At 43.7% G+C, this 22,913-nt stretch overlaps 1 protein-coding gene and 1 long non-coding RNA gene across 3 annotated transcripts in view; both read left to right on the top strand.

Annotated features, from left to right (window-relative positions):
- Window positions 1-22,913, top strand: part of LOC149365886 (metalloprotease TIKI2-like) — a 149,405-nt gene that overhangs the window by 61,541 nt on the left and 64,951 nt on the right. The window lies entirely within an intron of this gene.
- Window positions 216-6,481, top strand: LOC149365887 (uncharacterized). Its single transcript, XR_016283324.1, has 3 exons — window positions 216-623; window positions 5,467-5,519; window positions 6,013-6,481. It is a non-coding gene; the product is annotated as an uncharacterized LOC149365887 (long non-coding RNA).

The following is a 22,913-nucleotide window of genomic DNA, read 5'->3' as shown; positions in this document are numbered from 1 at the left end:
GGCATTTTGCATCATTCCCACCGTGTATATGTGACCTTGACTTTTGCGTGACGCGTTGTGATCGCTGGATTCGTTGTGAAAGGACTCTTCTGTGCTTGCGTTGTTTGGGTGCTCGCGCTTGTGCAGTGCCTTGGAGGACGCTCCACCTTTCTCCGGAAAGTCTTGTTATAATTAATCGACATGAATATGTGCGCTCATTTGTTTCTGGCATTCAACCTGATTTGCGCAGAGGATATGCATGTTAATAATGTGAATTCAGTACAACGTGGGGCCAGGGTCATAAATACGATCCAGGCACGGTGGTTTTGCAGTCCCTGAGGCATTCGTCAGTTGAAGCGAGCAGTGGTTCCGTATCTACAAGGTCGTCCACCCGTAGCACGCTAGTGCGTGGCCTCACTCTGGAGGGCCACTGTGTCCGGCACGGCCGCTCATCGCAGCCAAGTGGCGCAGGAGAAGTTGGACCTGGACGTGGTGCTTCACGTCATCTACCACTTCGCTTCGATGCGCGGCCGTGTCGTGCGCAGTGGCCCTCCAGAGTGGGGCCACGCACTAGCGTGTTCGTTCTAAGAGTGGACGACCCTGTACATTCTAGACGAAGGGCAGGAGTTTTCAAAACGCACCAGGTGAATATTGCCCACGTGCTATAACTGGTAAATTGCGCGGGGATTGTGCAAATGTTGAAGATGCTCTGCCTCGTTCGAAGTTCCCTGGAATCGTTTACCTTGCGACGATTAATTCGGTCTACGTAGGGGGAGACAGCTAGAAACATACCCAGGCGGCTGAAAGAGCATCGCAGTGATGTCGGCAGGAATCGAACAGCTGCTGTGGCAGAACATGCACAACCAGGGCGCGAAATTGCTATGGGAGAATGTGGAAATCTTTGCCACTGAAAGAAATTTGTAAGTGTGGCTGCACCTGGAATCCTTTATAATATAGATGATGCTGAAGACAGTCACAAAGGGAAACAAACCTTCACCAGGCTTATGCAAAGTCATTGCCCTGATTAGTTAAGGAGCTGCTTTTTCATGACCGGTCCTTCATTTTGGACGAGCAATCTGTTAGGGTTCTGAAATGTCAATCAATGTGTTCGACATGGTCAGTGACCAAAGTTTCATTCTACTATTAAGGCAAAATGGAAACCACGACAAAGTGTGCCTTATGCACCGAAGCTAACAGCAGTTGTGCCCTAAGCCCACAATATATTCCACAATTAACATCAAAAAGGTGGCCTGAATCCTTAATTGTTTTGTACCACTTCTCTCAAGCGGTCTTGCCTGAATCCACGCACATTTTGTGTTAGGAAGCATGGGTGTCAGAAAAGACATTCCAGACAATTGGTGTACTGCAGTGGTGTTCTGTGGGAATACTTAATTCTGTCAGTAGGTCATGCTAGATGGCGTGGCAATGGAGTATACCCCTCCCCCTTTAAGACACATTCATTTACCTATGAGATTGAACGTTATACACGTTATACAAAAAGTGTTTCAAATTGTGTTCCTAGGTATTACATGTTTCGAGAAAATTTTTTACCAGTTTTGGCATTGGCAGAGCAGCAAAGGCGGGTATTAAATTTGAATCAAAATAGTTATTTTACCACACATTCTAAAATTGTCTGCAATTCTAGTTAAAATTTGGGAGTGATATTAGGATGGCAAGATGTTTTTAACATTTCAAATGCCCTTTTTTTGATGCCAAATTTGTCAAAACAATATTGATATTTCTTTTGCTTTACTATAAATTTTTCTTTCTTTTTACCATTCAATTTCAACACTACAGAGAGTCTTGTTTTCTGTTTTACAACTTCTATTTCTTTCCTCTGGTGCACTGATTTTCAGCGTTTCACGAGCACTACAATGAGCCCTATATTTCATCACGTAATGACCACATGTTTAAAGTCTGTGTTCTCGCATGTCATATGTTCATTTTATCCACACACCAGTAACGACTGGAACTACTTTTTTGCCTTTGTCACTGTGATCGTCAATAACATCGCCTTCAAGAAAGCTGCAACTGATTTGTTCTGTTAATAAATTGTTCTGTTCACCCATTTCTCTAAATAATGCCCTTGAGCCTTGAGAGTGAATAAGTAAGGTGATGGAACGAAATATTTTAACGCATAATTTCTTTAAATTCAAATTGAATTTTCTTTTCGTGCAAAGAGGGAGCAGCCACAAAAAGCTACTGCTGTCAGTGGCTTGACAAAGTGACCCAACAGGTGATGACAAATGCAGTGTATATACCGAAACACTGAATGAAAAGCATGGGCAAGCCGCCATGATGGCTTAGTAGTTGTGGTGCTCAGCTGCTGACCTGAAAGATGTGGGCCTGATCCTGGCCTTGTTGGCCTCATTTCAATGAAGGCGCAATGCTAGAGGCCTTTTGTACTGTGCGATGTTGGTGCACGTTAAAGAACCCCAAGTGGTCGAAATTATCCACAGCCCACCACTACGGCGTCCTCATAGTCTGAGTCACTTTGGGACATACGATAAACCGCATAAAACCATGGTCTCATTCTATGTGGTCGTAAACTGCACTCACATACCCATTACAGCATACTGAACAGCAGAACAAAAGCAAGTGGTCAACTGTCCTATATACGATACAAAAAAGAAGTAGGCGAATGAGCAGCATTATTTAAAGACGTGGGGTGAAGCAACAAATCATCCATTTAATTTACACAAAGGGAAGAAAGTTGATATATGGCACCCGCCAAGCTAAAGAATAGACAGGCACTCCAACATAATCACCAGTAAACAAAATATATTAAGAGGAAAACGAGGTCCCAGGAAAGTTTGTTTGACACTTCAGATGTAACTGCAACGCAAACACCCACATTCAAATTAAGGAACACACGCATACATGGATGCTGCAACAGCCACATGTGTGTCTGAGAGAGATAGAAACAGATTTATTATGATGCAACATGAAGCGCCGTGGATATCTTGTGCCAGGGTCACCAAAGCCATCTGGTCCATGTCAGCTTGTCCGATGCTATGGGTAATGCTGTAATTGAAAGTCAGTGGGGTTCAGCTTAACTTAAGGACAGCGCAGTGAGCTATGGAAAGAAAAATTATAGGTGTAACGTTAAGAGATCGGAAGAGGGCGGAGTGGGTGAGGGAACAAACGCGCGTTAATGATATCCTTGTCGAAATCAAGAGGAAGAAATGGGCTTGGGCAGGGCATGTAATGTGAAGGCAAGATAACCGCTGCTCCTTAAGGGTAACAGAGTGCATTCCAAGAGAAGGCAAACAGATAGCAGGGGGCTGCACAAAGTTAGGTGGGCGGATGAGATTAAGAAGTTTGCTGGGGTACGGTGCCCGCAACTGTGCACAGGACAGGGTTAACTGGAGAGAGACATGGGAGAGGCCTTTGCCCTGCAGTGGGCGTAGTCAGGCTGATGATGATGATGATGATTATGGGGCAGAAAAGAGGGCACGTTCCTGATTAGCATAGGGATGATAGCAAATGGGGCATGCAGGGGGAAGCTCTGAGATGGTAGACAAAAAAATTGCCAGGGGTGAGGGGTGTATCTTAAGAGGATGCACTGAAGAGAACGAAGTTGGGGAGTGGTGAGAGGTTTGTCAGGAACAAGAAGGCTGCAAAAGAGATCCTCTTATGTTGTCACAAGATTATTTTGTGCCTTCATGCGAATGTGTGTGCTTGTGCTGCAGTTGCATCTGAAGTATTTCAGAAGCATTTCTTAGACTTAGAGTTGTTTTAATGCATACAAAGCATTATCATCATTGTTACTGTTATTATTAATTAAACAAAAAACCCTGCAAAGGTGTCGCAGATTAACCCCCTTCACGGAAGAGATAAGGTCTCTCAATGCACTGATGGTTTGCTGAATAATCCATCATAAAAAGCTGATAATTTCAATCAATATTTCAGGCTTGCAACAAGAATGGCAGTAACACTACACAACACCACTTGCGCACTAAAAAAAACTTTCATCTGCTTTAACATACATTCTGAGGCTCTCGAAGGGGGATCTGTCCAAGTTAGTGCACTTTTAGGCGAAATATGCCCACTTCATTGCTAACATGGTATCATCATGTTCTTGCAAACATTCCGTTCTTTTTGACTGAAGGGTTTCAGGAAAATTCTGTCATATGATTTGATAAGCTTTGATATAGGCCACTATTAAAGGGAAGGCAAAATATGCATTGAGAACTACTGACCAATTTACCTGTCATTGACCCCATCCCAAATACTAGAAAAATTCCTATTTGAATGCATGACAAAATTTTTTAACATTCTCTGTTTTTTTTAATCATCAGGAATGTGATATTACAAGAAGGGGCATTGCATTAATTCCTGACAAATTTGCAGCTGAGCTGTATTCGTCATTTGACAAATTGTTTAACTGCACTTTTTTTCTCAGTGTTCAGAAAATCTTTGATGTGATGAAACATAGGATTTTACCAAGCAAACTGTACCTGCTTGGCTTTTGAGCTCTGTTTTTCGCTATCCTTGAGAATTTTTTGTATAGTCGTTCATTATTAAATTAAATAACCAAACTGAACCTGGTGGTAAACTGCCAATATATAGAGGCTGGTAAACTGCTGGATTCTATTTTATCTTCCATACTCTTTAAAAAAATTTAATCACTAGTGGCTTCAGCTCGATAACTTCAGGTGCTTGGTCTTCCAGTGCATGGACAGCGCAGTTTTGCCCACAGATCAAGTACACTTTGAGACAGCAATGCATTAGTTGCAGGAAAACATAAATTATATGCTTAAATCATTTTCTGACAATGAAATTTCAGCTAGCGCACAAAAAAAAAAATGCTCTTTCAGGAATATTTCAAAGGCTAACGATAGAGTGGTATTTTACTTAATCGCGGTTCTCTCTCCTGCAGCTGAAATTCAATGGAATATGTGAACTGAATCAAATATTCTAGCATATTCTCTTATACTATAGTGGTAGCTTAGCTTATTATGGTATGTTTGTGTCACATTACGGAAGATTCTGTGGTTGCTTTTTAATGTGAAATCCTTGACTCTAGTATCCATGAGAAAAAAAAAATATTAGAACTCAGATATGATACTCTTAGATAAGGTATTACAATATTTGTTTCAATTCCTTCATGTTTTTCATGTGGGCAATAAAGCTTGAAGAATGTTTCAAATGTGTTTTGAATAGCTGTCTTATGTCACCAAGTGTTCGCATTTTCCTGTTTCTAGGTCTTTCCATAGTCTTTTTTACAAACAGACATTACTCATCACCAGTTTTAGATATGAAACTTTTCAACAAAATTCACTTCCCATCGAAAGTTGTGGAACCACAAAATTTAGCTAGGTACAGGAAGGCAGCACACTGGCATATATGTACCTGACAGCTTTGGTGGATCACACAAAGAGCTCTTTACTGTACCATCTGTGCACAACCTAAGGGTGCAGTGTTTTGCTGCATTACCACGCGCAGTTTTCTGGCAGTGAAAAAGATGTGTGTGTGTGCGTGCAGGTTAAATGAAAGTGCCTTTCCAAGATGGCATCTTGGGAAAGAACATAAATAAGGTGAGGCTGACAATGTATAATCGCGGCACAATAGAATCTATGTCATGAAAAGGAATTCTACTTTATAGCACACTTCTTGCAATATCACACTCTCATTATTGATACACTAGGATCAGAATGACTAACATTTCAAAAAGAAAAAAAAATTAATCTGTATTTGTTGTACCTGTAATAATTGTTTCTTGTAGCTTTTGCTTGTTTTGATTCTTTTGCTTCCGGTAGGAGTAATTGCACAGTTTGCCCTTATGTATCTACAATTGTCAGGCTGTTCGTAATCTTTAATTTAATATTGTGTGAATGGAAGAAAAACAGCTAAGAGGTCTGTTACACTGTCAGGCATTCATTCATGCCTTTTCAAAAATGTGTGGGCAGAATGAGTGCAGTACATTTTATTTGTTCTGCTCAGTAAATAACCTGATTTGAAACTTTGCAAGGATTGTTCTGAACATATTGATTTATGAATGATTTATACTGCAATCTGGGCCTTTAACAGGTGCTGCTGGCTCTTATTGTACTGTCTGCATTATTTTTTCAGTGAGCACAGGTTCATCTGATGGTATGTTCTTCCATGCTTCACCTTCAATGGGGTAAAATGTGTGCTTTACACAATTTTCTTGCCTCAGCAGCTTTGGTAACAACTAAAGTCAAGAGCTTTCAACCTGACATCTGAACAATAAGCAAATTATTTCTACTTCTATTTAATAAGAAAAGTTCAGCTTTGTGATGACCAAGTAACCATATGACACATGTCCCACATTGCAGTTCTAATCCCTACTGTATCTCTCTGCTTGATGAAAATGCCATCATACCTTTCAATGAAAATTAAGTGGGTCTTGTACTGATATTGCACTTACTTGAAGGAGCTTTAAACCTTTTTTTCTACAGTCATGAAGACAGTAGATAAGCTATAGTTCAGGTGAATATAATTTGCTTTCACTGGGCAATTGCCATCTGGATTTACATACGTGCAAGGGAAACATCCTAAACTGAGAATTTGACATACTTGCAGCTGATATGATCTAATATCGCTCAGCCTCAACCAGAAATCTGTTGGCCACAGTTTCAAATTAAGAATCATAGCTGTTTGCTAATATATGATGCCACACCTTCTCTTGCAAAGCAGCTTCACTGTTCGAGCTGGAACCAAGTGAAACTGTGTAATCAAAACTGAAGTGTGCCTGAAATATCATTGCAAATAGTTCTAGTTAATGACATAATAAAAGCCAAATGTTTGTCCTAGTCAATAGCAGGTCAACTTCACAAGCATGGCAGATTTCGAGTGGTCACCAGCTATGGAAACCACAGGGTTGTGTGTGATCTCAGCAGGGGTCAGTTGGGATTTGTCAGACTAAACTGTCTACATTTTCAGTTGATACCAGTAAAAAACCTGCATGTATTGCAGCTGTGTTAAGGCTTCTGCTGTAATCTTTCTGTGCAAGACATGTCCAAGCTGGGATTAGTTCTTTTATAAGGAACAGCTCTTAAAGGGATTTGCTTTTACACTGGCTGAGCTTGAAAAACAGTAGTAGGGAATAAAATGTGTATATACATTAGTGACCGCAGTGGGAACTGCTCGAGGAAAGAGCTGGGTATGCACTCATAGGCGTGGCTGCGAGTGCTCCTGGCCCGTGCAGTTTCGCCCATTTGGGCACCCCAAACTCAGTGCACTGCAGCCGAGAGAATCACAATTTGAGAAATCTAAAAACTGATGCGGATATTATGGTCAGCTATAATAAGGGGCATTACTGTAACTGGTAAAAAGTTAAGTATTATATATTAATTTACAAGCCTGCGGGTTAAATAAATATCTTGGCTGTATTTAATCTATTTAAAAAATTGCCACATCTTCAGTGAAACACTCTGTAGGCCATCACTTTTGGACTAATTATAGCTTGTAGAGTACTTTCTCAAAGATAAATTAGGATTGGCATATATACTTTGCAACTGAAATCTCTCACATTCACCAGCTGAATTAATTTTTTTATTTTTTTTTTGTTTCTGCAATACACACTTTACTTATTTTCTTCTTCAGTGACTACTAAAAATTTCACATTTCAGTAAAAACCAGTTCAGCTGCAAATGTCGGTGCACATACTACGACGCATTTCGCTAGTGATTCCTTCTCTGTTGCAAGCGATCAACCTGTGCCAGCTCGCCCCGCTACCCGTGCTTCTGGCCAAAAACCTCAACTGCAGCCATGGAATCAGCATTCTTGAATATGCATGACACCTGTGGTCATGTTGTCCAGGTGGTGATGTACGTGATTTGTGTGCATCTGGGAGAGACAATATGAAGTTAAATTTTTTGGGGGCTACATATATGCGTGTACGACCTAAAGTGAGAGTTGAGAGTGCACTCAAGTGTCCACATATAGTTGTTAAATGCACCAGAGCGTCGAATGCAACAAAACACATTGCTGCAGAGTTTTTCATAGGACCGCAAAAAAAAAAGTAACAGCCAGGAAACGTATCAGATGAATGTTTAGCGTGAAAAAAAATTGTGCACTGTTGCCTGCAGTTTTTTTTATTATTATGACGTGTGCGCCATATCCTTCTCTAGATTGTTCTTCATGAGCAAAAAAGACCAAACAACACAATTTGATGAGTGTGCTATTTTTTATGTGATACTATGCCAACTGTAGCTCAAATGTCCATTCCGCTTCTGAGCAGCTGTCTGTGGAAGGGTTTTAGCAGCTAAGAGGGACCATGCCTAAAGCGTGCGAAGCTGCGGTACGCGTGCTCCTCTTCGCTGTTATCGCGGTGGCCGCGTTAATCCCATAGAATCATCGCCTATTGGAATCTCGAAATTGTGTATCTTAAGGTGCAGGTGACAAGAATAAAGCGGATGGCAGAAACAAAACCATCGGAGCCAACGCGCGCAACCGCATCTCGTACAGTGCTGCTTGTGCCGTCTGCCGCGGCATAGTTTCGTTTTCGCGCTTTAGGGTCGATTCGTGCTGGCATCACAGCGGTGATGTAACTGTGCCAACAGCCCAACCAAAAATCACCTATTCTGTAAGCGTGCTCGCTTTGGCGTGGGGGCTTCCCGCCAGAAGTCGTCTAACACAGCGGCGGACAAGCGCCGATAGCGTATAGTTTCGCTTTTTCTACCCGGCACTGACATTGCATACGCATTGAACGAATGCCGGAATGGTGTAAACTATCACCGCGAGGCGACTTCCGCGGCATACGATGCGGAAATGATGCAACAATTGCATTATGTAACAGATACAGGCGATCGAGTTTCAATTACGTATACATGGGCTTCGATCTGCGGCAGCTGGACTGGCTCATGAAAACGTAGCACTGGTAAAACGCAGCAACCGCGAACGTAACAGCGGGGTTCTACTCAAGGTTTGTTTAAAAAAAAAAATCAATCCTTCCACTTTTAATTGTGAGGACTATAGAAGCGCCAGCTGCGGAACAACATATAACGCGTACTTCCATCTCGTATCGATATCACCGTTTCGCTGTACCGCACGCATGCACCACGATCAGTGCTTTTAGTGGCAAAACCTATTGAGCACGACCCTTCCTCAAACACACGCACTCACGGTGAACTCTCGTTGTTTCGTGCTCGCTTTTTTAGCTCAAACTTTTGGTCAAATTCTATTCGAACTGAGGGTGCCAGGAGTGGACACGTGTGTGCGGCACGGTGGTTTTGTAGCCGCGTGCTCTCTTTGAGCAGTCTTATATTTATCTCTGTTGTAAGTAAACTTTTAATTGAGATTTGCGCCAAGACTTTTGAAGATGAAGGCAGGGACCATCACGTTTAGAGCCAAATTGTGCGCGCGCCATGAAAAGGATATATATCGTTGCAACGCCAAGCGCCAATGGTCGGGCATATCTCGACGTCTAATACTTCAAACTCTTAAGGGTCTGAAAATTTGTTCAAATCATGCCGATTTGAAATTAAGAGTAAGGGGACCGAAAAATCATTCACTGGTCTTGTCATTCTTATGCGACCGCAGCACTAGCTGGCAGCATTAGCGGCGCCTCATAGATGCCACTCGATCGGCCTCGCATGTTCTAAAATAAACTGGCCCCACGCCGTGACAGCGCAAGGAAAAAAAAAAAAAAACTGCAGTGAAGCAGCCGCAAAGACCACAACCCACACCAAGCAATGCGCGCATAGTGCACGTAATGGCCTTTCATAGATTATCGGTCCGGGGGCTGTGGAAAACACGATGGCCGCGTGCAGCACGCTGCATTGCCATGCTTCATCATCGGTCAGGACAGGTAAACTGTACGGCCGTTGAATAAGCGTGTACTACCGGCAGTTTTGTCGCACTGAAATAAGGGATTCTGACGGGACCGAAGTACCTTTTTGTAAATACCGCAGATTTGAATGAAGCGATTTCCGTGTGTACAGTACACACCCTACATACCTCTCGGGCAATAATGGCCCTTAGCAGCTAAGAAAGGTTATAGCAAGAAAAAAATTAAATCTGACATTAATAAGCGATGCCAATTCAATCAGCCACTGTTCTGTTTGAGGAAAGATAGGTCAGAAACGGTAAGAGAAGACTGTAAATCGTATTTACCAAATATCATTTTAATCATTTAGGGCTCTTTGTTAACAGGTAAAAACCAACATTACCCAGTTTGTGCACCCAAAGCATCATCATGAAAAAAGTGCCTTCAAGAGAAATGTAGTTTGCAACAGACTGAAGCTACCGTATAGAAATTGGCAGATGTCTTGAACCTGAAAACAATGGATGAACTAGCCACGTGATGTTTTCCATGTCATGTTGCATGGCATGAATTACCGTGGAAGAGTTTTTTTTTATGCTCTTTCAGAGTGCAGTTTAGGGAGATAGCAATTTCACTAGCTGCCAGCGAGAGCCAAGTGCTACAGAATCCGCTTCGTTTGCAGTGGGTTGGAACACCAGTAATGCTAGGACGGTTGCCAATCTCAAATACCTACAAAGACCATTTAATTAAAAGCGCCCAGATTACAATATTCAGCAAGAGTTTTCCTAGCAGTCAGTGTTAAATGAGGTGGCGGTATAGGCAGAAGCATCCCACACCAGGGGATGGTGCAATCAGGAAAGGTGCTACCTACCTGTAAAAAAATTTGAAATTGGTCCCTCCTACGCATTGAAAGTACACATGCAGCGCCCACGAACATTTAATTACCTGATCTACATTTTCACGGGGCTTCAGTACCCTTCTAGCAGTAGTCTCAGAGCAGCTTGTCAGTGAAATTTCTTTTCCTCATTAACTTTGTGCAGCATTTTCTGCTGCAGGGGCATGAACAGAAAGGCAATATGCGGCTCTGCAGAGGAAACAATGTGGAGGCTGGGTATGGTCTCAACCGACTGTTTTGTAACATGATTTTTCTATAGGGCCAACCAAGTTGTTAGTAATCTATTCATATGCTTCATTAATCACCGACAAGGCATGTTGGTAGGAATACTTTATTTGGCACAGCAGTTCTGGCAGCAATGGGTATATTGTCATTCTGCTTGTAGGCCAAGGTGCAGACTTGTGAGCACGTTCTTGAGCCAGTAGCCTGGAACGATGAATAGGTGCCTTGGACCAGAGAATGCTGTGTCATGCAAGGTCGGTTGCTGCAGTCCCTCCCCTAGTGTCAGCCATATGCAGGGTTGGATGCCATGAAAAGAGAAAACAAATTGGGCAGGCTCAGAAAAGTAAAATGCAACTAATAAACCACTAAGAGAAACCCGCAAACAAATGCACACACACAAAAAATGGAATGCATGCAAGAGAGAAAAAGAAAAGGAAATCTCCCAATTGTGTTCAGGAAAGTAAAAACAGTGCTAAATTCTACACAATCCACACAGAAAGACTGACAGGACGGGCGCTGCAGTCTTTCTGTGTGGTTTGTGTAGAATTTAGCGCTGTTTTTACTTTCCTGAACACAATGTCACACGAACTAGCCCAGCAAGAGGTACTGTTAAACATCTCCCAACAGACTATCGCAGCAGCCTACGCACTCCTGTAGTGGCCTTGTGCATGAACATTTGAAAGACCTTAAAAAAAGGATAAAAGCAACATAGTTGAAGATGTGCTGGAAGAACCACACACAAAAAGAAGTGTGCACAGAGCTCAAGAGAGAATGAAAATAGTCAAGACAAACAACGAAAGGGTTTCACTGGGTCAGACCAGTACTAATTAAGAGAATCAAATTATCAGGTTTCAAGCCTTGAACTTAAGCTTGGCCAGCCCACAACACTGCCGCATTTCCTTTTGAGGCTTCCGACGCTGGCACACAGGAGGCCAAAAGCTCCATATGCTAAACCCAAAACCTTAAAATGGGGGGGGGGGGGGGGGGGGGGGGGGGACACACACACACACACACCAAATTTTTGGTTGGTGTCTTTGTTTCAAATGTTGCATTGCCCCAGGGCACATATACATGACACATGCTGCACTATTCATATATGCACTATAAATAATTTATTACCGTGTTACTTATACTGAGCGGTTTCGCTTTCTGAGTGCCGGGGTGTGTTATGACGTCACTCCCAAGAGCATCAACCCTGGTCACGCGGGCTCCAAAAGTAGACAAAGGGACTGCTGCGTTGTCTGCTCTCGTACACATGCTGTGCATAGCAGGGCTTTTCGAACTGCCGGCCGGTACTACAATATGCTTAGCAAAGACAAGCGGGTGAGGGTCAACGTCGAGTTCTGAAACCAAGCAGCTCACTTGGGACGATCTCAGTCGGAATACGCGATTTCAGCGTTGTATTTAGCTTTGGAACACTCAGCCCATTCCAAAAGGATAAAAGGGTGCAACAATTTCTGGGAGTCTTTTTGGTGATCTCGCGAGTATAATGTGCATTCATAAGCAGATAAAGTTTTGTACAATGCATTTTTAAAATAAATATTTGCTTTCCTTGCGCTTTGCTGTGTATAAAATTAGAGCTAGTTCTCAGCAATCCTGCTGTTCCCGTTGCAGCTTGGATAAGCCCTTGTGATCTAGATGCCAACTGAAAGCAGCATCTGCTTGCATTGGATGAAATGCTCCCAGTGCAGTGCATTGCTGCTATCCACATTGCACATAAAATAAGAATCTAATCCCACTCAAACAAATATCTTTCCGCGTGCTTTACACAGTCGAGTTTCCTTGCAGTGTGGACGGAATAACAAAAATCTGCGGACAAAAAGACTAAAATGTAGCCATTAAATGCATTCCTGAGTTAAATATGCAATCTAGACGAGCTGAAGCATTCAACAAAGAAAATTAAAACTGGGCGTCCAGCAAGCTGCTCATTTTGAATTTCCGACGGCCGAAGCGAGAAACATAGTGGCGATAATAATGGACAGTATACATGGATCAATTCACAGAAAAAAATTAATGAAGCCGCAAAAGCTGCATTGAAAAGAGATTTACTTCCCCTGTTTGAGAAAGCTCCTTTAACGAAGTCCATCTCTTTATTATAGGTGGCTACCCTTTCCTTTATTCTTCCCAGCATTTGATGTTCTCTACCAAGTGCGTGTCAACATCGAAATTTTCATTTTGAAGCAGACAATAGTAATAAAATTCACAGCAAATATAACTGAATATTCTAGAGTAGTTCAGATATCAATACAGATAGTTAAAATTACAATACAAACATGTTTCCTCAAAATGCAGCAATAAAACTGAATATTCCACACCAATATTTTACTTCTCATAATTTATAACATCCTAATGCTTACCGAGCATCTCAGTGAATGAGGGGAAATCATGTAGAATGGTAAAATTTGCCTAAAGCATAATTGTGTGCAGGGAAAAACCTGACAGCTTGAATTTGCAAGCTGGCAAGTGGAGGTGCTCTTGTCACAGTTCGCACTGAAAAGGAGTAGGACGTGATGTGGCACACTGCTGAGAAACAAAAGATTACACAAAAAATCAATGAACAGCTTAAGCTACAACGCGAGTGAGAGCTTTAACAAGACTGTCTTCCACGCTGCCTCGTGACACCTAGAGACAGATCCAACCATGGAATGCTGTCCCGGATGCATCATTCTTGACGGGACATGGCCCGCTTAACTCTTGTGTATGGGTTTCACCACACTGGAATCCCTAGCCATAATGGGCCCACAGATGCTGCCACATTTCAATTCAAAATCTGTGCAGCAATTTCGGCAGCTGTTTTCCTTCTCACCAGACGAAAAGTGCCTCAGTGATCTGGGCTCTTAGATTTGGAAGTTTCTTAAAGTTATGCTCACAAGTTCCTGCTCTCTTTTATGGTTCATAAGAGTGGTGGTCATATGTGCTTTTACAAAAGAAACAAAGAGCACCACTTTGAGAAAATGCTGGAAAATTATCTAAACAAAACACTCCGCATGCTTTCAGGGGATTCATAAACTGCTCATTGTACTGCCGTTTCCTGCCTTTCCAATGAAGGTGCCCTATGCTCACACTGGCATCCCTTTCGACAGCAGCAATGCCATGGGAGAAGCACCAAGAGATTTCCATAAAAAATATCAGCTTCCTATGACCTTATCACAGCTCGAACCACAGAGAAACTAGCCCTGAGAGCAAGATTTTCAGTTTGATTTTGATGCCACGCTAGGGTGGCGTGGCTCCCCGCATGAGTACACTGAAAGTGCATGAATTCTTTACATTGCTATGACTACGGCTTATTCCACAGAAAATACTTTTGAATGCAGCTATGTCTATCCATATGCACTAGCCCAAATTAACTGTCGAGTCCGGGAACCTGTACAGAATGAACCAGTATATACAATGCTCACATCATGGACGACAAGAAAAAGACACCCAAAACAGACAGGCTGCCATGCCTCATACATGTTAGAAGCAAAAATATGCCACGCCAATGTGAACAGACCGTGTGCTGGGCACTCGCAGTACCGTTGAAACTTGTGGCAGACCACTGCGTTAATTTTGGTCAGTCCTTTTTTCCAACTTGGCCACTTTCTTGACCGTATCCCTCACAATTCACTCATTTTTCCAGGTAAAGAAAATTCCCCTGATGATTCAAGGTTGCTAAACACCCTGTAAAGCCATCACAGCCCTTCAGAGAAATATAGTAGAACCTTGCTATTCTTTTCTTGGTTCGTGTAATGTGCCGTATAACAAACCCAAAAATTATGCGTGTTACGCTATTTTTCTTCACAATATAAATCCTGGATAACTTTGTGGAACGATTCCCTGGTGTACATGTCCATAATTTCGTCAAATTCTGACGGCATGGTGCATTCAGAGACCAAGAGGAAATTGCCAGCCAAGCTAGTCATCATTTTTCGACACTTTGCCCAAATGCACCTGAGCACTGCGGAGAAGGCTATGAAAAAAGCAAGGAGACGGAGCATCTTAAGAGCAGCGGCGGCTCCTCCACACTACACAAGTGCAATGGGACAAAGTATCTGAAAACGCCAAAGAATAGTTGATGGACTGGATGTGCCATGAAGCTCCAGCCCCATGAAAAACAAAAATATGGAAAGAACTTGCGAGCGCTAGAAAAAAAGGAGCTTTCCAAAATTTGTGCCAGCAAACACACACACAATTTTTAATGAAGTGAAAGTGCCAATAAATGCCAGGGATTACGAAATAGTGCAAAACCTGGACATGGAGACAATCGTGTGCAGACCAGCAATCAAATTTTTTGAAGCTCCTAATTCAAGCTTCGTGCATAAAACAGCACTTGCAACATTCAAGAAAAAAATAATAAATGAAGGAGACAAAAAAAAAAGGGAAGGTGGCAAAAAAATTTGCAGACACCATCGCGTCAGGATTTAGCATTCATTGAAAAGCAGAGTGCAATCACCTTGAAATCAGTGGGTGGCCAAGCGTCTGCCTAGGGAATTTCTCAGTGCCCTTAAGTTCTTATGCAAACAATGATACACCACCCAGCTTGCCATATGTGACAATGCCCATGGGAAAAATGAATATTACACACCACACAGCATGTGGAGAGGAGGGAATGGCCACGAGCATTTTGGAGCAGTCTTTGTAGCAAGCCAAATTTCTATTAGGAGCAGATTTCCAGTTTTCTAGCAGGTGACCAATACTGAGAGAAGGTAAAGATACGGATGTGCCAAAGTTTAAAAAACTACTGGCTGCACAGTTTTTTTTAAAATGCATATGATTTAAAAGGAAAGTTCATGAGTGCTTTAATGCATACGCCACACTGACATAATAAGTAGGGGTGTGCGAATATTCGAAATTTTCGAATATATTTCGAATATTATATTTTTAGTATTCGAATTCGATTCGAAATCCAAGTATTCGTGTTTTTTCGAATATTTGACCCGACGCGAATATTCGTATCTAGCCGAATATTCATTGTGAGTACCGGCGTTCATTTCGGTCCGTAAGCCCTATCGACAGATACATAACATGGCGGCGCCTACACGGAAGGAAAATTCTTTCTTTCTCCAAGGGCCATGCCGCAGCTGACTGCGCTGGTGAGCTTTTTTGTGGCTATACCTGCGAAGCTGGTATAGTCAGAGCTGTGCACGAAGTACCTCGCAAATACGTGCCAGGTTAGTGCCAAGTGAGAGGGCATTTTCTGTGGCTGGAGGAGTCGTTTCAGCTAGAAGGGAACTACTTTTGCCAGACCATGTGGTGCAGCTGGTTTTCCTTCACGACAACCTTTTACGTCATCCCAGCAACGCGCTTTTGTACTGATGGCAAGCTAGCCTTAATCAATGCTGTGTACTAGCCATCTTCTCTGATATTTCCACTCTTCTAAGAATTTTGTTCGAGACTTTGATAGTTTTTGTGCACCCACACACACCTTTTGTGTTCATTTCATCATCGATAGCTGAACTGTGATGTTCTTGGGTGCCCAAATAAATGTTTTGTAGTGATTAAATGCGTCTGTCCTTGATTATTCGATATTCGGAACTAAGTATTCATATTCGATTCGTATTCGAAAAATTTGATATTCGCACACCCCTAATAATAAGACATGTTGCTGACATGCCTAGCCTACTTGCAGCTGCTTGACGCATCTGGAAAGAGAGAACTCTTCCCTCCCACTGTAAGGAAAGGGGGGTGCCAGCCTGTCCCCACCACACCCGAGGCTCGTCACTAACCTGTTCGCAGGTGCTGGTGTACGAGCAGCCACGACCCTAGCCATGCAGATGTGCCCACTGCTATAGCTACTGCTTATCGCTGTCACATGACTTGGCCTTTCTGCAGCAGATTTCAGTTTTCCTCCAATGCGCCGCACCTATCATTGCTGCGTTGCCGGCTGATCTGCGCCACTGTGCAGCTGTGGTCCAGTCCCATCTCATTGCGTTCTCATATTGCCAACGCTGTCATGGATAGCGTGCTTCCCAAATTAAATAAGCTGCAGTGTGTCTCGCATCAGGGCGAAGCTCTCAGTACTGACAGCCACGCTGCCTGTGAAGGGCTCTTTGCAGATGTTCCGCAGCAGGATGGCAGTGTCATCATCATCATCAGCCTGACTACGCCCACTGCAGGGCAAAGGCCTCTCCCACGTCTCTCCAATTAACCCTGTCCTTCGCCAGCTGTGGCCGCCGTATCCCGGCAAACTGCTTAATCTCATCCACCCACGTACCTTTCTGCCGCCCCCTACTATGCTAGCCTTCTTTAAGGACCCTTAAGGACCAGCGGTTATTTTGCCTTCGGATTACATACCCTGCTCAAGCCGCATTTGAGGCTGAACGGTAGCTATGCAGTTAAAAGGTTTCATGTGCACATTTAAAAAATTGATCAGGAATCATTATTTACCAGGTAAGTGGATATATTCAGGCCGCTTTCAGTTTGGGCATATTGCCGCTTTGCACATAGTTTTTCTGCAGTGCTACGAGGTACACCTTAATGAGGTTTCACTGTACTTATGAGTAGTAAGGTTGCTGAATTTGATGCGTCTCAACGTGAAATCTGAACTGACTGATACACCTCCTGCAGTGAGGCCCATGACCCAAGTGTAAAAGTGAAGTTCTGATCTACTGCTATGCGATGCATTCAGAACAGGTGCTGCCCTTGATGGCCTCACAAATAACTTTGACAACAATGGCAACACAGACATCAAAGTTTGCTCTCCACCATTGGTGCCATGTTTGCTGCTGCTCTAATGTCATTTTCCACAGTGGCCCACTCACAACTCACCTCAATCCTGGTAAATACAAGGGGGGGGGGGGGGGGGGGGGGGGGGGGGGGGGGGTACTGTGCACAAAAAGACATGGACAAGAAGATAACACAACAAGCACAGTATGGACAAGAAGATAACACAACAATGTTCTTGTCCATGTCTTTTTGTGTGCAGTACCCCCCCCCTTGTATTTACCGTGATTGACCGACTAGCCCAACAACGTACACCTCAATCCTGACCGCAGAGCCAAACCAGCAAACAACCTATAAGTGGTACTGTGCGGATGGATCTTATGGCCATGCCACTGCTCTAATTACATCACACCACTTTCTCTAAGTCCCATGACGACATTCCGAGCAAAGGTGGGGGAAGGAGGAAGTTGGAGCACCAAAAAAGGCAAATGTACAACAGGGACACAGTGCAGTGCCCTCGCTCAAAGCTCTTGCCCAGAGCTCAAACAGCACAGGCATTTCTGGCTGAGCTTACAACTTTTGTCACACCCAAGTTGACAGCTCACCAGCCACACACACCGCAACAATCACACACGCCAACAGTGCAAGGTCTGGCGATATGATGTTAAGCCATCTGTGCTTTAACCAACCCGAAATTCTTACCCCTCAGTCCAGTAGATGACCTCGGTTCTCTCCGGCGATACACCCAGCCATTACTGTTCACAGCTATGGTAAATTATCATTTCGACCTCTCAGATTCCCTCATCAAGAGGCATGAGGTCAATTGATTACTGTTTGGTTCTTCGGACCAAGAGGCATTAAGGAATAACTACAATTTCTGGGTAAACACTCCCTGAAGGGGCCACAGAAAATCCTCCACCAAAGCTGCAAATTATACTGTTTGAACAGAAATTACTTTTTGTTGTTTATTCATCAGTTTATCTGTACCTCAACGGGCCGAAGGCAGCATTATATAAGGGGTGGGCTGACATGTAACCTCCTGCCACAGAATTTTTCACAAAAAGCAAACTGAAGAGCTAAACTGCCCATCCCCATCCTTGAGGCTTTTTTTCCTCTCATAATTCCTGCTGCACTGGAAGCCCTACGTTGGTGCTTGAACCTGAATGCCACACACCCATAGGTGCGCCGCACACATCTTTTATCAGCATAGCGCCACGTAAGATCATGACAATGCCGCATTTGAGGTGAAGAGGTGCAAGTACACAAAACAGTAGGAACGAAACGAAAACACTAATGCTGTGTGAGTCATCCCTGAGCTCCATCTTTTGGCTGCCTCAAAAAGTGAAACTACAACAAATATTGACTTTTAACTTGTGGGAAAAAAAAAAAGACAACCATAGAAGGAACAACATAAACAACGCCTCGTCCTTGTCTTTCCATGTGTGCTTCAAATATGGGAACTACTCCCTCGTTCAGCTACCTGTCCTACCTACATTCGCCTATGGCTTTTCGCCTCTGCTTGTCTCTAGGGGCACAAACGTTCCTGGTTTCACAGCAGGAGGCCCACTTTCAAAATTATAATTTGCTAGATCCATAACAGTCGAGTTGCTTTGTTCACTATACGGGCAGGCTTTGTTCACCTGGGGTCTGCAGGTGAAAGCCATATTAAGAGTTAATGTTCCCACGTTTTCTTTGTTTTTTCTTTCTACTTGACAGCCAGGGCAAAAAACTGCCACTCACCCGTGCAAAGCAAATGGCCACATAATCATCATAACCACAATGACCTGTCACACACTGCAACAGTGCCTTGTGAGCTTTATGCACCTCACAAGCTTCCAAAATATCAAAGGACATCAAGCACTTTGTCCACAATGTTCCCCTTCTTAAGGCCTCTTTGCAGTATCACCTGTAATAAGCTCTTAAGCTTAGAGGCCTTAAAAGAAAGCTTGCTTTTCCAGTTGCCTCATGCGCTCCATGCTAGTTAGCTACGTGGGTCCAAGCACCTTCTCCGTGTAATACCGAAGCTCAGTGCAGGTGGCACAGCACTAGTTTTAAAATTCACAGGAGGTGGAGAGCTCACCTAGTGGCGCCTTAAAGCCTTTCTGCTTCCGCATTCTATCGTCCCATTTTGTTCAGCCTCTGCGCCAGCAAGAGAACGCCGGACTCGATGCAGGAATCGGGAAGGTCCGTGCCTACAAGTAAAATGCATTTCGGTTTTTCAAGTGCCGTTTTCTGAAATGAAAATAAATTGAAAAGAACATGTTTACGCGCTGCAGACACCAAAGCGTAATCGCTTATCTCGCCGCAATTAGTGCCCCTGTTTCGGAAAGCGGCTCGTATGGATAAACAGCAACACAACTGTAAAATGAACCATTAAATCAGTAACCTAAACACTTTCCTATTAGCGGGGGCACAAAAAATCGGACCGCGCACAAAACTCATCGCATAAACGGTTAGTTCAACCGGGCTGTTGTCAAAAGTTTCCCGCCTTTTTTTCGGGCGCACGCTAACCATGCGTGTTTTACATGACCAAAAGTTACGTTGGGCCGGGCTGACAAAAGGTACAAAAACTTACTCAGCGCATATTATCTTCTGTCGAACTGCACTGAGCTTTTCAGCAGAACTCAGGATAAAACAGACGAGTCTCACCTTCAGGGCCTTTGTGTCCACTGCCGAGCAAGCGGGCTCAGTGCTAGTCCTGGGTGATCTGCAAACACAAAATATTCGGGCGCAAGGAAGTTCAAAATGAAATGCCGAATGCCATATAACGGGCAATCACTCAATACATACAACACATACCAAAAGACAGGAAGAACAGAGAAATTGCTCACGGGCAAAACGAGCGCGCGTACCTCCCACCGTCCGGCCATTCTCCTACTGCAAGCAATGCTCGGCTCGGCCAGGCTCGGCTCGCTCGGCTGTAGCTCGGCTCAAACATGACAAAAACAACAAAAAAAATGGCCGGACGTGGCGTCATTTTTCAAACCGGATGCGACGTCACGGGTGGAAATAACGCTTGCGTTATTTCGACCGGGTCGCAGGAGACACTTCCCGGGAGTTGACGTTTGCGTGCATGTGCTGTCCAGCGATGCTGGATGTTGTGATGCGGATGAGAGGCGTAAGGGCTGCGGGAAGAGAGGGGGGGGGGGGGGGGAGTGGCAACTGCAACTGCAAATGCCCTCCGCTCCTAACTCCGCTGTGCTCCAAACTTCGCTAAACTTTCTCCTTCTTTTTCGGCTGTCTCATTTCCTTTCATTTCCACTTTCGCTCTGCGCGCTGCCTTTTCATCCCCTCTTCTCTCTTTCCCTTTGTCTTTCTATCTCATTCCTTTTCGTGCGTCCGCAGTCACCAGTGAAGAAAAAGTAAGAAGAGAGGAAGAAAAAAGAAAACCGACCATGCGCGTGTTGATGCGCGCTGGCACACGCCGCATGCGGAGCGTTTCGAATTTCGTGCTTGAGTCACCATAAGCATGTTTTTTTGCTTTCTTCGAATAGCGTTGGCTATGCTATGCGCAGGACAGGCAGTTCGTGTGAAAAAACATGGAAAGATAGGAAAACAAGATACACTCCGTATATATCGCTGCCGTTTATATGTATAACGAAACGAATGCGTAAAAGAATTCTGCTCGGTTGTGGTTCGTGGAAAGATACATGGTCTCGCCGCCGCGTTGTTGATTACGTCGAGCGCGAATTCGGTATACGCGGGGCCTTTGTTTCTTCAGCGCGGGAGAACAGCGCCTATCTTGCAATCTAGAGACGTTTCCGTTTTTCCCTTCCCTACTTTCTTTCTCCTTGTGGTCAGTAGGCGGGAACCCGGGCATCTAAAGGAAGCTCTGGCTCAGAGCCATCTCTCTCTCTCTCTCTCTCTCTCTCTCTTTGTTTCTTATGAAGGATGCTGCGTTTCGGTGTAGGCGAAATTCCCTGGAATTCGCGATTCTCTTCACTCTAAAATTTTAAGCAGTTGGACAGAGCAACGACGATGGCGAATTTATTTCGATATCCTCTCCACACCGCGAGTTCTGTAGGAACGCAGTGGCTGTTTTCGTTTGAATTCTACGTCCGGTATAACTAAGTTTAAAAGCATCGCATTATCGGTGGAGTGCAGACAGAAATATGTTTGTAGCTCTCAGTAAGCGAGATAGCCAATGAGGCGTGTTGGCACAACGCGATGGGGTCTCGTAGCCACACTGTCACCATTGAAGAATACTCAGTCATTTTTTACTTAAGTATGCTAGAGGAAGTGACCAGTCACTAACTTCTTCGCTGTCAGCGCTGACTAATCTGCAGGAAACGCACTTTCATTGGACACAATGTGATCGAGTGATGCAATCAGGTCAGAGAATGCTCACTGACAATGAGAGAGGCTCTTAAAGTGGTCACAGCATTTTACGACGTCACACAGCAAACGCTGGTTGGCTGGAAAAGAACGAAGGCCCCGAGGCGGCCTGTGAACGTCATGACGTCACATAGTATTCGGTTATAACGGCATTAAAGAGGCTGCTTGCCGCGCAAGAATTTTTAAATTATTTTGGCCCAGATCCATCGGGACCCGTCGGAGAGGTAGCGCACATGTCGCCTGCTAACGAGTGGCTATATAGGGTTTTCGACGGTGGAGCTGCAGTTGAAACGAATGTCTGCGCCATTGTTTTTTCTGTGCCCTTGAAGCAACTATATAATATGCGAAAAACTTTACGACTCTTCCTGCTTTGTTTTCTTATTTTCTTTCGGCAGCTGGATTTCTTTCATTATCTGGCAAAGTAGTCAGAATCCGCACATCGCTGCTGTCTCAGACTCGAGTGTGTCTATTAGACATGGAGCGACCTTTGACAACCACTTAAGTGCTGAGATAATGCGAGACATTGTAATGCTTGAAACGCTCACAGCGCACAATGAACAAAGACATAAGAAGGGAACACCCAAGGCGTGTAGGCAAGCTCTGACTGCTAACTATTCAATGGAAGCTCACCTCATCAAGGAAATATTTACGTGTATGATAACGACAGAAACAAGCAGGAAAAGGGCAGACGACTGAGGTCAGCTTCACATATATCCCGTCACAACACACAAGAAGTTTTGCTGAAAACTGATGTCAGCTTCACATATATCCCGCCACAGCACACAAGTGATTTTGTTACAAACGTCAGACTCTTGAAAAATTTCTTTACTCTGTAGTTCTCCATTGACTTCGGTCAATAAAGTCTATAGAGTTTCTATATACAAATCATATAGACTAGTCTATTGACAATAGACAATACAAATCCGATGGAGTGTCTATTGGCAATCTGTAGATTTACGACCGCATAGTTTTAGCAGATTTTTGTCCGTAGACAGTTTGTAGAGTATGAATAGCCAAAAAGGAATATCTATAAGAAGGCAAGAAAGTCTATAAGAAGTCTATAGAAAGTCTATAGGCATTTTGTTGGATATCTGAAGTTGTGTGTTT

Source organism: Amblyomma mixtum, chromosome 1, assembly GCF_055824585.1.
Source record: "Amblyomma mixtum isolate Tamu chromosome 1, ASM5582458v1, whole genome shotgun sequence".
Lineage (NCBI taxonomy): Eukaryota > Metazoa > Arthropoda > Arachnida > Ixodida > Ixodidae > Amblyomma > Amblyomma mixtum.
Note: the sequence above shows the minus strand (reverse complement) of the source record. Positions and strands in the feature narration are given on the sequence as shown.